Genomic DNA, 20116 nt, shown 5'->3' on the forward strand with positions numbered 1-20116 from the left:
TGAATACAGTTAAACAAAGTTTGTCATTTATTGGATTTATTAATTCTTTGCAGATTGTATTAGATAAAGGCAGTGGGTTTTCTTTCTAAATATTCCCATATTTTGAGATATGGCCTGCTCATAATGGATCAAAACTGAGCCAAAAGTTCTAATATTGCAAAAACTGGAAATTTTTTGGGATCAAATTTCTCATCTGTAGAGTGACTTTTCAAAATGCAACTTTTGTACAAACTAATGAAAATGGGCTTAGTGAAGGAAATCATTTTTGCTTTTCCACAAATCATGTTATGACTTTTCCATGGTAATACAATACAGTGAGTGATCAGTTAACGAACATAATTTGTTCCAAGACCATGTTCACTACCCAAATTGTTCATTAACTGATTATCAATTTACCATAGATTTTTATGAGAATTTGATTAATTCATTCTGGAGACCTAAAAAATAAATAAAAAATTGAATAGTTTCTTATTGCATTTATTTATATGTATTAATGATAATACATATATACACAGTCTTGCATTTTTATCAGTTATGTTTTTTTTTTTCGTTTGTGGGGTGTTATCAACATTGGACAGATTCTTTAAATCTGTTCAATGTCGATTGCTTTTTCTGTCTTCTTCAGGATTTTTTGGAAGTAATTAATAACGTTGTTGTAGAGATCTATGAACCTATTAACTTCAACTTGGTTTGGATGTCATTCTAACACTATTGTTCTAACATTTTTCCCACTTTTTCAAAAGATTTTTAATAGCAAATGGCATTGGTCCTCTTTTGTTTTCCTCTTTTTCAGAAGAAAACGCATCTTGCTGAGTTTCTCGGCATTTTTCATTCAGGAGTTCTGTCATCAGATCAGTTTCAGGTTCCATTATGAGCTCTTCAATATGACCATCTTCATTTACCTCCAATTCCAGATCTCTAACAGTTGTCACAATTTCATCCATAATTTCAGGAACCTCTCTGAATACAGGAGGACACAACTTTCATCAAGCAAAATTCAACTGTCGTTGAGTAAATTCTGACCATGCCTTCTGAATGAGCCTGATAGCTTCAAGAATATCAAATTTTTATTTCCAAATGTTTTTAATATCATCATTGAGGAGAACTGGCATGCTTCAAAACACTGATGAAACAGTTTGGGAATGTACAATTTTTTGAAATCCATAATAACCTCCTGATTCATTGACTGAATCAATGAAGTGGTATTTGGAAGCAGAAACTAAACTGTCAGCCAGGGAAAGTTTTCCAGCAAATTATCTCCAAGGTCTTTTGGGTGTCCTGGTGCATTCTCCAATAGCAATAGTGCTTTTTCAATGGCAATTCATTGGTCTGAAGGTAATCTTGATGCTTGGAGCAAAAACTTCAAACAGGGAACATGCAGGCTCTTTTCAAAGAAAAGAGCCTGCATGTTCCGTGCCCTTTTATTTGATCTTTGCATCACTGGCAGTCTTTGTTTAATTATGGAATTTTTTTTTGAATATTCTAGAGTTTTCAGAGTGAGAGACAAGATGCGGGATAAGCTTCAAATCACTACTAGCATCAGCTTCCAAAAGTAACGTCAATCAATCTTTCATGGTTAATGCCCAGGAATATTTTTCTCATCTTTCATCATGTAGGTATAGTTTGGCATATGTTTCAAAAATTTTTCTAGTTTTCTCTTGAATGATAGTCGTACTAATTATCTCTCTTTTCATTTCCCTTTCTTTTATCCAAACTAAAAGCAGTCTTTTCATTTTTTTATGGATGGCACATGTTTGTTTCTCAGATATGATTTTTGTCACTCCTTTAGCTGCTTGAGTCTTCTTGATTAAATCTTTCTTAGCTAAGATTGTGCCTACTGTAGACCTGTTCAAGCCATATTGCCTAGCAACATCTATCTGCTTACTCTCTACCTTGGGTATTATCTTTTGCTTGGTTTCTATGGTCAACACGGTTCTTGACACTACACTCTTTTTAGGCTCCGTAATATTATCAATTTCTTTTTTAAATAAAAAGTTCAGAAAAGCACTTACAAAATTCAGAGAACAGAAATCAGCTAGCGCACAAAGAAATTATGTAAATATGAAGCTCGAACAGAATTCGAAATTTGGAGTTAAAACGTTAATGAATATCTGATGGGACAGTTAAAGTCTCTCCTTTTGAAAATAAAAACTGATGCAAAACTTAACAAGTGCCTGACAGTCTTGCAAAGACTATAAAAAGTTATTTCTGTCAGAAAGGCAAACAAAAGGCTGGAATTACAAGGGAGAGTTTCAAAGTTCAGAGGAATAATATTCAATCAGTATCAAGTTGCATTGATGTTGACATTTTCCATGCTCTGAAAGGTTTTGAATTGTCACCTGGAGACAAGGGAACACCAATCAGTATTCATTATTTTATGTTGCTGCTGCTTGTGTTTGTTTTGTGAAGGTGTTCATTGTTTGAACATAAAAATATTTCGTGGAAGTGTTCATTGTCTGATTTGTTTGCAGTCTGAACTGTTCATTAACTGATTACCCACTGTATTTTTATTGCTGCATTTCAGGACTTAATAAAACTGGTTCTGTTTTATAATAGCCTTTGAAGCACTTGGATCATTCAGAGCACAACTTGTGCATATTCTGCATCAAAATGCAATTATGGTGATGCATAAAGTGAGAAGGATGCATTGTGATGGTTTGTTGGGCACTGCGGGCACTGACTTTTTGTTAGTTATGCTAGTGTATGGAAGAAGAAGAAGGCTTTCTTGAGCAGGTTTAAGCAGAAAGAATATTATTTTGAGTATTTTTGTCTTTCTTGGTTAATAATATGATTCTTCTTTCAGTAATGGCTGTTGTTGTTTTTATTTTTGTCATGAAAGAAAAATATTTCTGAACAAAAAGGAACAAAAACAATTTGTTTTGTTGAATGATTTAAAGCTTAGTGTCGCTTTGTTACAGACTTATCAAACATTAGATGTTTGAGATGAGATGACAGGTATAAACAAAACTTTATTTGGTATACATTTTACAAAGATGCATTTTGGGTATCAAACCCCTCTTCAGTTTGATTCTTAGATTTACCTAATATTATAAATATACTAAGTTACAATATTGCTTAAGATTGTTTTACAAAAAAAAAATTACTGCACCATTATATTTACATTTACCTGTGTTTTGTAGACATTTAATTGTATTATTTCAAACATTTTTCTTAAACATAAATACATAAATTACAGTCTAAATACAAAGAATGAAGAAAATTTTTTGATTTACATGTTTATGAGAATATTTTTACTAATTTATCTAATAAACAACAAATAAGAACTTTTGGTAAGCTTTTTTACAATAGGAGTTACATTGTAAGCCATGGTAGAGTTTTTCTTCATCATCATGTGTGTTTAACTTTGTTACTGTTTTTGTCCTTTTGAAGTAAGAGGAGGGGAGCCATAAACAACCTATAGGGTGCACTGACATTATGTAACTTGTTTCCAGATGTTCAGTTATGTTCCAGTGTTTAGATTTATGTCTACTACATGGGGGAATTTTTTGTTTCAAGATGTTCAAATAACTTGTTTTATATTGTTCTTTTTCACTTTTAAAATTTTTATTTTATTAATAATGATTTCACATCCTGTTTTTGAACACTGAAAACAGAATGCAAAATTGTTTTTATATGTTGTTATATTGTTTTCATAATTTGTGATAAACATGAAAATAGTTCAACTCAATCATATCACTATTTCTTCAGTCACTATCAGGTTATAAAGATGAAATTAAACATTTTGAAAAAAACATTATTGACAATTAACTCAACAATGATTACAGTTCAGTCTCAATCACATCTCACCACCTTTGCTGCAGACTTTCAAACTCTGTGAGCATAGAACGATTGAGGTTTTTCTTTGAAGAAAATCTTGAGCATTGTTCTCACATGGGTATTGTCATTGAACCGTATATTAGCAATATGGTTCTAATAAATGGTAATCAGTTGGTGCCTATTTGTGTTGTAAGGTGGATGAGGCAAAATCTCACAGTCCAGACTGGGAGGTTTTGCCTTACTAATTATCTTTAAGATTATCAGTTAGGCAAAACTTCAAGATTATCTTTGCTCTATGTGTTGGCCTGTTATGAGGGTATAAGATTTTGTCAATTTTTGAGTTTATGGGAACACTTAAGTTGTGCTAATTCTCTGGTGATTAACCATGGATTATTGTCTATAAGTTGCAGGAGAATGTCATTATTAATGCCTGGATACATTTATCTTGAAACAAGAAATCTCTGTTCTTAAATTTCTTGAACCAATTGTAGCAGGCCTTGCCTGTTTACTGTCTCCTCGCCAAATGCTTTGCAGGTGAGATCATGAAACTTTTTCTCAGAGGTTAGATTGTAAATGGATAATAATTGTGGAAAAAACTTTCAGTGGTGGTAGTAGTAGTAGTAGTAGTTTCAGTAGTATCAATAGAAAGATCTGTAACTATGAGATTTAGATTTTTAATTAAAATTTTTTTCTGATTGTTTACTTTTTATAAGTGAAGTTAATTTTGATAAATTTTCAAGCATTTCACATTTTTTCTCTCCTGTTTCTTTTTCAGTTTTCTATTTTTATGTTTGATTTGGTTGTTTGTTTCGTTGTTACCTGAAATTAATATTGACTATAAAAATTTTATAATGTAAAATACAATAAACTAGATACAACTGATTTTGTAATATCAATTTAATATAAAACACTTTCAACACTTTCAAATTTTATAATGAAGTAAGAAACAAAAGTAGAATATTGATGGAAACTTGAGAAATGAACTTTATTATTGAGTATAACTTAAGAACTTTTTGGTGCATGTGCAATCTTTTTGTAAGATTTTTATACATCCTTGAATTTAAAAAAAAAAAATGTAAAAATTATCTTACATAAGCATTGACTCAATCTTCTACTTTCCTTATAAACAATCAATGTTCTTATTTCTCTAAATATTGTCTGTGTGTATTTGTTTATTATGATACTTGTTTTTGAATTTGAAGATTATTTAACTGTGCTGCCTAGTAATGTTGATTTATTGTAATGATTGTCGATCTTAATTTTCAAAATGTTTCATGCCATTGTGATATATTTCAACGATTTATTATATTATACCTCTAAATCTTTTTTAATTTATAGCAAATTTTACTAGATTATATAGCAGTTTTAAATTTAATATATATAGATATCATTGAATGAATTTCAATTTAAGAGTTTTCTTGCTACACATTTATTTTAAATTCTTACTGAAAGGTACAAAACTTGAAAACAAGATTGTATTACCATAGCAATAAGTTCTTACTTGTTTTTCTGTTATACATGTAGGTCTTCAGTTTTAAATTTAGCTTTATATATAAGGCTTTCGGCACTTTTCACTACAGAGAAATCAAATAAGAAATCGTTTTTCTTTGTTTTTTGTTGACACTGAATCATTTTGTTTTAGCTTATCGGTTTTGGACATGTAAATTTTCAAATTTAGTAAAGGAAATCAAATTTTTTGAAATTCACTTATAGTATCTGTCATTTATATATATACGAGGTGACAATAATTAACCCGTACAAAGTTTGTAGCAATGCTGCACCTGAACTTTTTTACTGTCACCAATTTACATACTATTGTTTAATTCTCCATGATTTCCTGCCCGTGTAGATGTACTTTCGATGTAATAAGGGTTAGTTCTTTATTTTTTTAATGGTGTCGAACAAATGTTGTGCAATTTTGGAGCTATTCCGGCAAGGAAAGCATCAATGTGAAATTGTTCGTCTGCTCGGTGTTCCAAAAATGACAGTCTCAGATGCAGTTCGGCGATTCAAGGAGCTTGGCCACAATGGTGACCGTCCCGGACGTGGAAGAAAGCGCACTGTCAACACGTCTAGGAACCGCAAGATCATCACAAAGCGAGTTGACTGACATGCGAAGGTCTCCATGAGAAAAATTGCTCGTGAGATCAGAATCAATCGCGAATCGGTGCGGTTAATGGCGAAAAAGGAACTCGTACTCAAGCCCTACAAGTTCCAAAAGGTTCAGCTCCTCACCGATGAAAACAAGTGCGTGAGACTCCAAAGATCCCGTTAACTCAAGCGTCGGGCCGCAGGTCGACAATGGGAGTGCATTCTCTTCACAGACGAGAAGCTTTTCTCCGTACAACCATCAAAACGACAGGAACTGGTCCGCGGGGGCTCCTGGACGCTCAGCCGTCATCGAACATCACAAAATCCAATGTCAGTCATGGTTTGGGGCGGAATTTGTGCGAGCGGCAAGACACCCCTTGTTTTCGTCGATCAAGGGGCCAAAATCAATCAAGATGTGTACCACCATGACATTCTCGAGGCTGTGGTACTTCTGTGGGCTCAGCAGCATTTTGGCAGTGCGAAATGGACGTTTCAGCAGGACTCGGCGCCGACACACAGGGCGAAGAAGACTCAGGAGTGTGCAAGGCTCATTTTCCCGATTTCATCTCGTCTGCGGAATGGCCACCGTACTCGCCGAATCTGAACCCAATGGACTACAGTGTGTGGTCCATTTTGGAGGCCAGGGCCTGTTCTAAGCGCCATGAAAGTTTGGAGTCGCTGAAGCAATCCTTGCGCTGGGAGTGAGACAAACTGTCTCCAGAAGAGTGCGGCCCATCGCTGAGAATTTCAAAACGCGTTTGGGGCTCTGCATCAAAGCAAAAGGAGGCCACTTTGAAACTGGCTGAATATCTGATTAATACGTAAAGTATTGTCACTGTTATATGCTGTTGTTTTGCTAATTTTCATTTCTTTAATAAATTTATGATACAAAAAACTTGTAGGGGTTAATTATTGTCACCCTGTATATATACCAATGAAATCCGAGGCAATGAAAACCAAGACAAATTTTTTTAAAAATAGTTGAAAACCCAAACCGATGATAACCGTAATGTGTATTATATATTATATATATATATATATATATATACTTTACGGTTATCATCAGTTTGGGTTTTCAACTATTTTTTTCTGCAAAAAATTTGTCTTGGTTTTCATGCCTCGGATTTCATTGCTGTGCCCATGTGACCTCACTGCTAATTTTGCAAAAACAAAGGGCGACCCAAGTGTTTTCTGATCAGTGTGGCATTGTTTCTCATTGTGTGAGCATTATTATCCTGTGCCTCTAGTGAAACAATGCCATTGCTTTCCTTTCCTTTTTGCTCCATCATAGGACCAAAGAAAGTTTCCAGAGCCCGCAGCCCTTCGAGAAGAAGACCAGGAAGATGATCAAGTTGAAGAAGGAAATTATTGAAAAATAAAAGAGCGACATTGAGATTGCTGAAATTGGCTGCTTTTATATTCATTTTATATTAATTTTTTATTGTTGTTAGTGTTAAACACTATATTCATTCTCTATGACAGTGTTTCTCAAACTTTTTGGTCTGCGACCCCCCCCCCTTTTGTACTTAAAAATTTCAAAGGACCCTGAAGAATGGGTATGTGCAGAAAAACATCCTGGAGGGGGTTAATTTAAATTCAGAAAGGAGTTCATTTCTTTTGTTTAATTAATCTATCCCATGTTGAAATTTTTCTCCGTTACTTGTCGCTTCATGCATTGAATTTTTCATCAATGTTAAGCCTAACAAAATTTTTTTTAAAATAATTTTTGTGGCTATTGTATTGTTAAAAATTATTTCTTTATTTTGCACAAACAAAATAAATATATTGAAAAATATAAAAACAAAAAAAAATTATATTTCAGAAGTTAATCTAGTCTCAAAAACATTCTGATTTAGCATGACCACACAGTCCTCAGAAAACCAAGCAAAACTTACTACTCACGATGGGAAAAACCGTCTTGTTCAAACACTGGCGTGTCTTTAAGTACCCTGTCATGGTCGCACCAGTGCTGCCAGCTAAAACACGCATACCAACAAAAATAATATCGGAGTAGCCCAAGGACATAGTCAAATATTGCCAGCAGAAATTCGAATTTGCCAACTGAAATGCTTTCAGATAATCAACGCTCTACTGTATTTCTAACTCAATATTATATTTTAATATTGGGACTTCATAATTTTATGCAAACTTGCAAATCAGAACTATTTTGCAATGTGTTCTTTGATTGTTCTAATAACTTAATTCAATATTAGCATCATATTAACAGTTTGCAAGTTTTAAATTATAATTTAAGAATTATGCAAGAAATTGTCTTTGATCAGTTTAAAATTTAACTTTTATTTAATATTAATAATAAAATAATAATAAATATTTCATAGTAGTAATTGTTAAACCTTCAACATCAGTCAAGCAAAAGAAACAAACCGGATATTATTCATATATTTAAAAATTTCAACGTCCATAGAACTTTTTAAATTAAATTTTATTTTTGTGCAGCTTCATAGTAAAAGTCACTGTTAGGTATAGAAAAATTAAATATATACATGTTAAAATTTTAATCTTTATTTTTAACTTTTTTATTTTTCAATATAATTTTTTTAGGATTTTTAAATTTGAATTTTGTCTAATTACAGTTACATTTTAAAGAAGAAAATTGTTTGTAATTAGTAAATTAATCTAATCATTTTATTATTGAATTTATAAATTTTACAGAAATATATTTTGTTTCTGTAATGAAAGTTACCTGTCTTGATTTTTTCTAAAACAATGTGCATCCTAGTACTCTAGTGTGCTACAAATATTATGTAAGTATATTTTAAAGATGAGAAGAAACCCATTCATATAAAGGTTTATTACATCCACAATTAACTAATAGGTAAGATAGGCCACCAGTTACTATTGTACACAACTATTTGTAATTTAAAATATATCAAAATATTTTTAATTTTGTACAATAATACATGAGATAGAACACCAGAAAATCTTATGTTTTATAGTGTTCTGCAAACCAAAAGTTTGAGAACCATTGGTTACTGTTAATTTCTAGTTTGGATGTTCTTATGCACATAAAATAATTTTAAGGGGGATATGTAATATTGGAATCTGTATAGCTAAATGCTTACAAAATGAAATTATTTTGAAATGATTTTTAATGTGAAAACATGAAACTGATATAATAAAAATGTTATAGTTATGAACAAGACATAATATCTGCAGTTAATATTAGAAGTAATAGTTGATTGAGATAAATTTTCAGTTTTATAATACAGTATGTACTGTATAGTATCAAACCATGACATGTCAAATTTAAGCACTAATAATGTTTTTTATTGAAAAATTGAGTTTTTTCAATATAGGAATACAACTGATTTTATTTTTCTTTTGAATATGGGTTTTAATTGAAAATAATTAATTAACACAAAAGTTAATCTAAATATTAATTATATGTTACTTTAAATAACTATATTTAATAAACTGAGAAGATAATTAGTAATTTTTAACATTTTAAAAATACTTTCACATATGGTTTTTTATATTATTTAAATTGGGAAATAATTTTCGTGAACAGGAAGTTAGTATTTAGAGAATAGTATAATTGACATTTTAACAGAATTAAGCAGATAGAGAACATTCTTATTTTTAATAGTGATATTTAAACTAAACATATTGTTATTTTCATTAGCAGTTATGTTATTATATATGCTGCCATCTGTTGGATTTTGAAAAATTTAAAGGGTTCTTTAATCAGTTATTATATTAGATGGATGATAAGGCTGGTTATTTTAATTTTAATAATTAAAAAAATTAATTAAAAATTTTTTTTTATCCTAATTACACAAATCTTGCTATAAAAAAAATAGTTGTATGAAATTTTCTCATACATTTCATGGAATGTTAATGAGAATCTTTTTCCAGAATCAATAAGCATGTTTTGAGAATTTTTACAGAACTAAATTTAAAAAATGGCAGAAGAATTAGTGATATGCAAAACTTATGATGATGACATATAAAATTCCAATAAATAATAATGACAACTTTAAAAATGTGTGATAAAGTAGTATTCTGCACTTTATTATGATAATAAATTCGAAAAATATAAAGTAGAATTATTTGGTATAAATTGTAGTATTTATTCATTCAATCAGAATGTAAGATAGGTAGTTTTTAATTTCTGCTTGCTGTAAAAATTAGAGACCTGTTTAAGATACTTTTAATAGATAATGTAAAATAATAATAATAAACATTATTTCAACATATTGAAATATATATTGTTGAAACATACTGTTATATTAGTAACAAAATATATAATACACTCAAACCTCTTTTTGTGCGGTCTATTTTTGTGCGATTTTTTATTTGTGTGATTTGTTTTGTGTGATTTTTTGTGCGCGGTATATGAATTTCAATCAAATTGGTATACTGCACAAAAATAATTGCACAAAACACATTGTACGTATAAAAAATCACACAAAAAAAAAGACCGCACAAAAACAGGTTTGAGTGTATATATATTAATTTAGTTCTTCATATATTCTTATTATGTTAATAAGTTTAATTACCAGTAATTTATTTAATGAATTTTGAAAATTTTTTTAGATATACTTTATTAAATATTTTATAATGTTTTTTTTTTGTTATATGACTCTTCTATTTCTATTTATCATCTGAATGAATTTTTGTTGAAACTTGTTTAATTTAAAAATTAAATCTTGTTGCATTAATTTTGTGTTTTATTAAATTACTGATATTTATCAATAATTATTGATGCCATTTTTACACATAATTTTACACTGAATTATTTTAATGAATGTATTAATTTTTTTTAATAAAAAACAAAACATACATTTTTTTATGATCAACTTATATGATTTTAATTAGTTTAATAAAATTAAAATTTCATGTTGTATATATTTTTATTTTGACTTAGAAATGTTCACACAGATGATAAAGACTTGTGTAGTAAATTTAACATTAGGCATTTTTTGATATTACTTTCAAGAAGAATTATAATGTAAATATATCGGTGTATGTACGCATTCAATTAATGAAAGTTAAATTCAGAGTTTAATGTTTAAAATATACTTAGGAAAAATTAAATGACTACTAATGTTAACATAATGACAATTAATGAAACTTTAAGAATTAAGATTTAATCATATATTCTTTTTCATATTTAAATTGGACAGTATTTATAATAGATCATTTAAAAAGTAATTGACCACTATTTTTTTAATTATTCATTCATATTTTGTTGATTCTGTAATAAAAATTCAACTTAGAAGTTATTTAGAAGTCAAGTCAGTTTTTTTAAAATTTTATTTATTATTTATATTATTGGATAAAATGACAGAATTTTATATTAATTTGCTTTATTAATTGTAAATTACATTAAAAATATTAAGTTGTCAAATTTTTCTTAAGTATATTTTGAATGTTAAACTCTGAATTTAATTTCTGTTAATTACAATGTGTACACAGACTGATATTTCAAATCTATTTTATAATTATTCTTGAAATTAATATTAAAAGTGCCTGATATTAAAGTTAATATTTTCGTAGTAATTGTATTTAATATCCATAAAATGTTTTCAATTTACTTTTGATACTTTTTCAATTATTAAGAGAGTAATAGATAGTCAATTTTATCATGGAAAATTGATTAATTATTTAAATTAAAATTATGATCTTTCTTTGCCTAGTAAGATGAGACTAAATATATTTTGAATATATAATTTAAAAATTGTAATGGAAGAAAACAGGATAAATACTAAAAGTGTTTGAGGAAAAAATGTTGATTACAACAATGATTAAATAATAATCATATAAAATGCATTATTATTGTATTAGTTGATATTATATACTTACATACAAGAAAGATATTACATTAATACAAATGATCAAAGCTGAATGATTACCAGATTACATTGGGCTACATTACCAGTATTAATCAGTATTAAATACTGAGTAATTTGGCACTAGAGGTAGGCATTAGGTGCCATCTCTTATTAAATTAATATTTATTAAATAATTTAGAAATTCCTGGAAGAAAAGAATCAGCCTGGAGCAGACTCATATTCATAACTGCCACTTACTGTGCAGATGTGTTGCCAGTTATATTACCAGAACCTCTGTCCAATCCTTTGCTTTTAGACATATTTAATTTTGATATAACCATACTTGTTACTCATGGTCTATAATTATCTACCGTGGCATTTGGCTATTGCTTTATCCCTGCATGATGTATATATAGCCAGATGAGTGCCATAGTGGGTGATTATAAACCTAGTTACTCACAACACTAACTGAGTTGTCTCCAGTCAGTGTTGTGAGTAACTAGTATGGTTATATCAAAATTAAATGTGTCTGGAAGTGAAAAATTGGTCAGAGGTCCAGATAGTATAACTGGCAATACATCAGCATGGTAAGTGGCAGTTGTGGATTAGAGTCCTGCTCTGAGCCAATTCTTTTCTTCCAAAAATTTCTGTTATTTAATAAATATTAATTTACATATAATTATTAAATTTAATAAGAGATGGTGCCTAATTCCTACCTCTAGTACCAAACTACTCGGCATTTAATAATTATTCATAGCAGTAATGTAGCCCAATTTAATCCATTAATCATTTGGCTTTGATATGATCATCAGGCTTTAAGATGTTTATAACTTATATGTAAATACAAATGATCATTTAGAGACTTGCACTGCCATTTTATGAAGCAGAATTAATGTGAATTGAAAGTTGAATGATTTGTAATCTCTAAATTATATTCTGAGAAAGTAATAAATGTTCAATATACTGATATATCAGTAATTATTTATTTTTATAAATTAATGCCTCAACCAATTCTGTAAGTCATCTGATTAAAATTCTATATTCTTTCAGTGTTTGTAAACTCCCTTTTAATCGCCCTGTATTTTTTTCCTGACTTAATACAATTATACTTTGTGATGATTCTAAGTATATATTTTAGTATTTTTCCAGTTTAAGTTAGTAATTTGAATCGGTAATGAATTACCAACGATCTACCTTAACATATTTAAGGCGATTGTTGGTAATTCATTATATACTCATCGGGCTTAGAGATGTTTACTATTTAATCAGTAACATTCTTGAAAAGTGCAAATGCATATTTTTGTTCAGTTTAATTTACTCCATTTATTTTGCCTGACTTATTTTCTACATATTCATCTATCGTAATTATTACTTGGTCCACATTTAGGAAAAATAAATCAGTTTAGAGCACAAATTCTACAAGGATTGTGAATATACATCAATGCACATTTGGAATATAGAGGCTGTCCATAAATGATGTCCACACTGGAAGGAAAGGAGGGGGTTAAAGCAAGGTGGCAAATCTTTTTGAAATAAAAGCGCACTCGGTTCAGTAAGATGACGACATTGACATTTGCTGATTACATTCCCATACAAAAGTTATTTTACATTGTATTGATTTTTCTTTTGCAACAACTTTTAATTGTATATTTGATTTTTTGCGGAACATTTGAAATGGCTTCATGGAGCACTTGTGTTCTGCAGACCATGGATTGAGAACCACGGCAATAGAGGATACCTAAGGATGGAAATATTATAAAGCAGAAGACTATGAATTTATAAAAAACTACAGGAATCTGAACCATCAACAAATCTTCAAGCGACTCAAGGTAAAAAAAGAAAAAAGGTTCTGCTAGTGAAGGATGAATGACAGGATTCTCAAAAAGAAATGCATTTCACAAAATTAAAATTAAAGAGTAAATTGTATCTGCAGATGATGATGCTGCCAAGACCTTTCTAGAAAAACTAGTCAAAATAATAAGAGAGGGTGATTATGTTCTTGACCAGATTTTCAATGCTAACAAAATTATACTGGAAGAAAATTTTCATTGCTATTTTACATTGTTTTTGAATGAAATATAGTTATTTATTTCATTTTACATGATTTAATAACTTGGAACATATCTCCCATTTTACTACAGGAAATGTTTTTTTTCTTCCATGTTTTTTTTTGAGGAACATATCTTCCTTATAAAAAAAAGGGGTTGGGTTTACTATAGTTATTGCTGTTCTATAATAAATATCACTGTTATGTTAGACTAAGAATGTGTGTTTGAGTAGATAAATAAGAGAAACTATCTAAAATCTTCACAAAAATAGGTTTATTATAAATTAATTTCTTTTCATTTTATTCTTATCCTTTCATAGAAGCATATCAATGTTACTGGTAGAAGATTTGTGGAATTGTTGTTGGGATACTGTTTAAAATACAGTTCATATGAACTTGTCCTTAGCTTACAGTTGCATATTCAAGATTAAGCTTGCAAGTTGTGCTTACAGTCTGTGTATGTATCACACTATATAATAGTTAACTAGCTAATATTATGTATGTGGAATTAGTACATTTTAAGTTTATAAAAAAAAATTGCATAGATATATGAGCTGCAGTAATGATCTAGAAGATTGGCATGTAGCGCACAAGCCACAGTTGGACCATTGTGATTACTTGGTCTCTTGTTTATTTACTTCTAATATATTAGATTTGAGTTATGGTAGTAAAATTGATATATATTAATATGGTTTTAATTAAAGTAATCGGATTAGGGAAGTTGTTTGTAGAGATATAATATTTCAGGATTTTAGATAGGAAACCCTTGGGAACATATAGTGCTGACTCTCAGAATCAAATCTCTGAGGTAACTGAGTTTGAATGTTTGAAAAAGTCCTAAAATCTTATGAATAGTTGTGTGTTATATTTTTTTTTGCTCTCTGAACATTGCCTGTAGATGTGGCTGTCACCTAATTGTTTTGGGATTTTTTCCAAACATTCAAATTCACTTACCTCAGAAATGTGATTGAGGGTTAGCACTATATGTCCCTAAAGGCTTCATATATGTAACATATCTTATATATTATCTGAGTTACAGCTATGTAGAATGAGATGACAGTATTCAAAATATACAAGTAATTAATTAGAATTTGAAAAATTTGCCAGAATCGCATACAAATCTCTCTCTCTCTCTCTTTTTTTTCTGTTTGAGAATGAATTTTTGTATAAAAAAAGAGTTAAGAAATTACAATGTGTGATCTCATTTATGTTCTTGAACCAACCAATTTATTTACTGACAACAGAATATGTATTTTACATGAATTTTGCTATATACAGTATTTTCTTTATATATTTAACATTATATATAATTTAAATGAACATATATTAAAAATTTTAAAGTTTTTGATGGTTGTTAATGTTAAATGAACAGAAAAAGAAAATTATTGTTGAAATTAAAAATTTATATAATTTTTTTTCTTTATTATATAAGTTATTTATTTATCTACACATTATATATATATATATGTTACTGGCAAAACCTGCAATTTTACGCCAAACTAGTTTGGCGTAAGCGTGTCAGGCCAAACTAGTTTAGAATTATTATTCAAGTATATTAATGGTTAAATATATTAATGGTTAATTTAAGTTCATCATAAAACACAAATAAGTTCATTTTTAATTTTAGTTTGATTTTAAAAGTTATTTTTATTATTTTCGTTTGAATTTTTGAAAATATTTTCGAAAGTTAATTACTTTTAAAAGTGCATGGCTTAATAAAAATATACAAGTTGATAAGTACTGATTAGCTTATTTTTATTTTATAGTTTTGTACAAGTGTTGTGTCACTTCTAATCAATACTGTTTTTCGTTAATTTTACCCTGGGTATCGAATTTGGCGGCTCATCTCCGATTCCAGCGATCAGAAGACAGGGAACAGTGGGACGCACGTTCTAACCTAACCTAACCTATTCTAATAATTTGGTTGCTAATAATTATGGTAATTTATTAGAATAGGTTAGGTTAGAACGTGCGTCCCCACTGTTCTCTGTCTTCTGATTGCTGAAATTGGAGACAAGCCGCCACCTTTGATATCTAGGGTAACATCAACCCCGTTTTTTATAATTAAGTAGACTATGAGTAAATATTGTTTATCTATTTGATTGCCTTTTAATTTTATTTTAACTATTAATATATTTAACCATTAATATACTTGAATAAAAATCTTAAACTAGTTTGGCCTGACACGCTTACACCAAACTTAGTTTGGCCTAGGCAAAACTAGTTTGGTGTAAAATCGGGTTTTGCCGGTAACATATATATATAAACAATAATATAACAAAACTCTATGTAAAGTGAAAGAAGTTTATATCTTTAATTTTTTAACAATTTAAATATTTGAAAACATTTAGAAATAAAATAATCTTATTTCTTTGTAAGCAGTTTGATACTTGATATTTTAGAAATTTGAATTTTATAACTTTTATTTGTCTGATGCAAATGAATTTAAAAATATGTATTGATAGATAAATTTTCTTTAGTTAGTGTTTGTGAAATTTTGTCAAAATATAATTACCAATAATTGTTTAAATGATATTAAAATAAACATTAAACTGATTTTAAAATAATATAAAAAAACATAGGATATCATAAGCTTAGTGGATATAAATCAAATTAATATACAATGCTTTTCACCATTTGCAAGTTATTTGATAGAATCCATTATTTGCATATTAAACAACTTCTGATACATAAGTATCAGAAGTTCAGTTTATTCGTTTATGAAAAATATATTTTAGGCCTCTGATCCCATCTTCATTTCTTACGATTCAAAATTAAATCTTCTATAATGAAATTTTTTAATGAAAATTTTAAATTCAAGTTTAAACTCAAAGCAACCAAAAAACATGACAAACTCTGATTGATGCATTTGAATTTGAATATTTCATAGTTAATCTATTTGATTATTTTTAAAATAATAATAAATGTAAATTATTCCTATTCTAGAATTTAATGATATTATACTATGTTTCACTTAAACCCAATCAAATTATAGATTACTGTTAATAAATTTTGATCCCACTGTATCTGTTCATATGAATTTAAAAACATTTTTTTCCCCTTCTTTTTTAAATTTAACTATAAGTAATTTATAAAATGGAACTAACTTAGTTGAAAATGTCTTTGCAATTAATTCATTATTGAAAATATTCTCTTGGTATAGTTTAATTTCATTTAGTTTATAAGAATTACAATTGTATTTTTATAAGTAGAGCCGATTAATGTAATTGTATAATTTGTTATATTAAAACGTTTATGTAATTAAAATATAAGCTTGTTAAAGATTATATTTTATAAGTACTGTAATTAAACTTGTCTTAATATGCATTCATGAAGAAATATTAGAATGGAAAAGTTTGATATGTTAATTTTCAAATGAACATATAATAAATGTTTAATTGAAACTTCAATAACATTTTATTAAGAAAATTGAAATTAGAATCTCTTGAATGTATACAAATATCAAAGATTCTTTTGATTTAAGAGCTTTCTTATGTAAATTAATTGAAAAGTTTTTTAAAAAACTATTTTTGTCTAGAATTTTTTTATTGGATATATATTAAATTTAATCATTACTAAATATTCTAAAAAAATTTTAATGTAATTATGAAAAATGGGTGAGGGTGATTTTTGTGCTGCTTTGATATTGAAATTTTTTTATTGTATTTTAAAATTTAGAAATTGTAGAGTTTTGTTGAATTAAGGAATGATTTTAACTTTAAAAATTAAGGAAACAAAATTATAAATGTAGATTTAACCACCTTGGGGCAACATTTTGATTTCTTTCCACTCATTTTACTGTAACCAGCTTTTTATCAATTCTTCTATTCCTCAAAAAGAACATTGTAAAAGGGAATGTCTACCTTGATATGTTGAAGCAGTTCACTGAACGAAGTGCAACTATATATCATCTTTCAATGGGATGGTGTTCCACCCCACTGGTGTATGAGTCAGAATGCTTCTTGAATCAGATGTTACCAGAATGATGGATTGTTCAGAGTGGACCAATTCTATGGCCTTTACATTTGCTAGACATCACTCTACTAGACCTCTTTCTTTAGGATATCAGATTTAAAAGACCCCACAAAACCAAACAAAAGATTCATGATTAAATGATGAATCAACTGCCACTAAATTATATAGAATTAAATTAATGTTAATTGCTAATTCAACAATGAATTAAAGAGGTAAGAATTTTGCTTTAATAGAAATCATTTATAATTTAACATTTATGAAAAATACCTTCATAAACATACATTAATTATGTCAATGCCATAACTGCTAATTTTCAGTTAATATTTTTAAAAAATAGAATGTGTATTCTATATTATAAATTATTATTCTATGTTCATTTCTTCTTAAGGATATAATTTTAAGTATATTTTTTCTTTTTAAAATACTTAGTTTATAAATTAATTAATATTTGTGTGTAACTTGTTGGAAACATCTTTGCAATTACAGTAATTCATCATTTAAAATATCATTCTTTTGATATAGTAAAAGTTTAGTGATTAAAGATATATAGAAAATAGACTTACAAATAAAATATAAAAGCACAATAAAATAAAGTTTATATTGTGCTTTTTTTCTTGTACTACTGAAGAGGAACTTTAAATTAAAACAGTTCAAAATGCATATAGTGTTGTTTAATTATTTCTTATGTTACTAATAATGAAATGTTGAAAAGATTGAAGTGACTGTTTTATTTTTTAAATTACCCTCTTTTTAGGGTTTATGTTTTTCATATATATTTTTTTTACATAATAAATTGGTCAGTTTTCCTGTCAGATGTAACTACATGTATTTCTAAATATTTCCAAATATTGTACCGAGAAAAATTCTACCTGCTTCATTCAATTACTAGTCACTTATTTTGTGAAAACAAACATAATAGAAATGATTAAAATAGTCAAAGAATTAGGATTATGTACTAGTTAAAAGGCAAAGCTTAATTCATTAATGCAGTTTGAGAGAGAGAGAGACATGTTAAGTTTTATTTAATTTCAGAAATTTTTGAAGATTTTTAAAAATTTATGTATATATGTACAAAAAATATATGTATATATATTTTTGTAGTTACTTTAGAAAAAAAAGAACTGTAAATGTCAATATACTTACCACTATACCTATTTTTCTTTTTAAAGAAACTAGCATAAAATGATCATACCATTTATTTCTTTGAAAATACATAACAGAAATAACTGTATTATAAAAAAATGAATCCAAAATTATGAGCGATTATTTATTGTGAGATTGTTACAATGTCGGACTGAAATTTTTAATTTATTTAATTCAAAATATATGCTCTTCATCTCAAATTAGTAGTAGTTTGCACCTGCACATCATACTTTTCCTTTAACAATAGAATTGTACCAGTCCAACATCTTTCAGGGGAAATTTTTTGAATTGAAATTAACATGATTTCCAATTTGTATCAGAAGTTCATATATAGTTAATCGGAGCCTGCTGCCTCTAAGGTTTCTGTATTTGCTCTCATCTTTCATCTGTTGAACTCCGTTATTGAGATTAAGGAATGACAGACAGATGGACAGAAACAGTGGGAATTTAAATGGTTACAATTTTTTCAAATTGCAGCCCAATAATCAATATTTTTAATCTGTTTTTTATAATTGATGATGATAAAGTTTTTTATTGATTCTAAATTAATTGATATATATACACACTTATAAATAAATAAATAAATAAATTAATTAAATAAATTTAAAATATTTAAAAAAATATTTATTGTCATTTTAACATAATGCAAAAAAAATTGAATTTATAAATGCTATTGTCAGATCTACGGATTATGTTTTTATGATCTTAGTTTAAAAACCAATTAGTTACACATTCACTTTTTTTTGGAAAGTGATTTGAAAAAAGAATGGGAAGTAATTTGAAAAAAAAATCTGTTAGTTTTTACGTAAACTTATAAGGGTATTTACTGAATTAAAAATTGAACATACATATTTAAAAATTAATTGAATAAACTCAAATAACTTTTTATTGTTTTTATTTTTTACAAAAGATTTGAATACTTTTTTACATGAAATTTTATATAATAGTGTTAATTTTACTCATTCAACTTTACATAAATTTAAACTATCTCCTTTTTGTAAAATTTGGATGTTGTAATCGAGTTTATTTTAACTATCTTGAAAAATATATTTAATAAAAATAATCATTAAAAAACATTTAATTAATAAAAGCTTTCTCAAAAGTTTTAAATATTGATTTTTCGTACTATTTTTCTAAATTTGAGAATTTGTTGTAATTTATAAAAATTATTAGATTATACCGAATGTAAATTAAAAAGTGCAAAATACCAAATGCAAAATAGTTTACACTGAATGTTTTTTTTTTATAAATTAAAAGATGAAAGTTTATAGTCTAATTTTATGTATCT

The 20116-nt window shown here is 27.9% G+C and overlaps 1 protein-coding gene across 1 annotated transcript in view; it reads left to right on the plus strand.

Moving 5' to 3' along the window:
• LOC136976815 (transcription initiation protein SPT3 homolog) overlaps window positions 1–20116 on the plus strand; it is an 84509-nt gene that overhangs the window by 17740 nt on the left and 46653 nt on the right. The window lies entirely within an intron of this gene.

The sequence above is a fragment of the Centruroides vittatus genome, unplaced genomic scaffold (genome assembly GCF_030686945.1).
Source record: "Centruroides vittatus isolate TY-2023 unplaced genomic scaffold, ASM3068694v2 contig_425, whole genome shotgun sequence".
In the NCBI taxonomy this organism is placed as follows: domain Eukaryota; kingdom Metazoa; phylum Arthropoda; class Arachnida; order Scorpiones; family Buthidae; genus Centruroides; species Centruroides vittatus.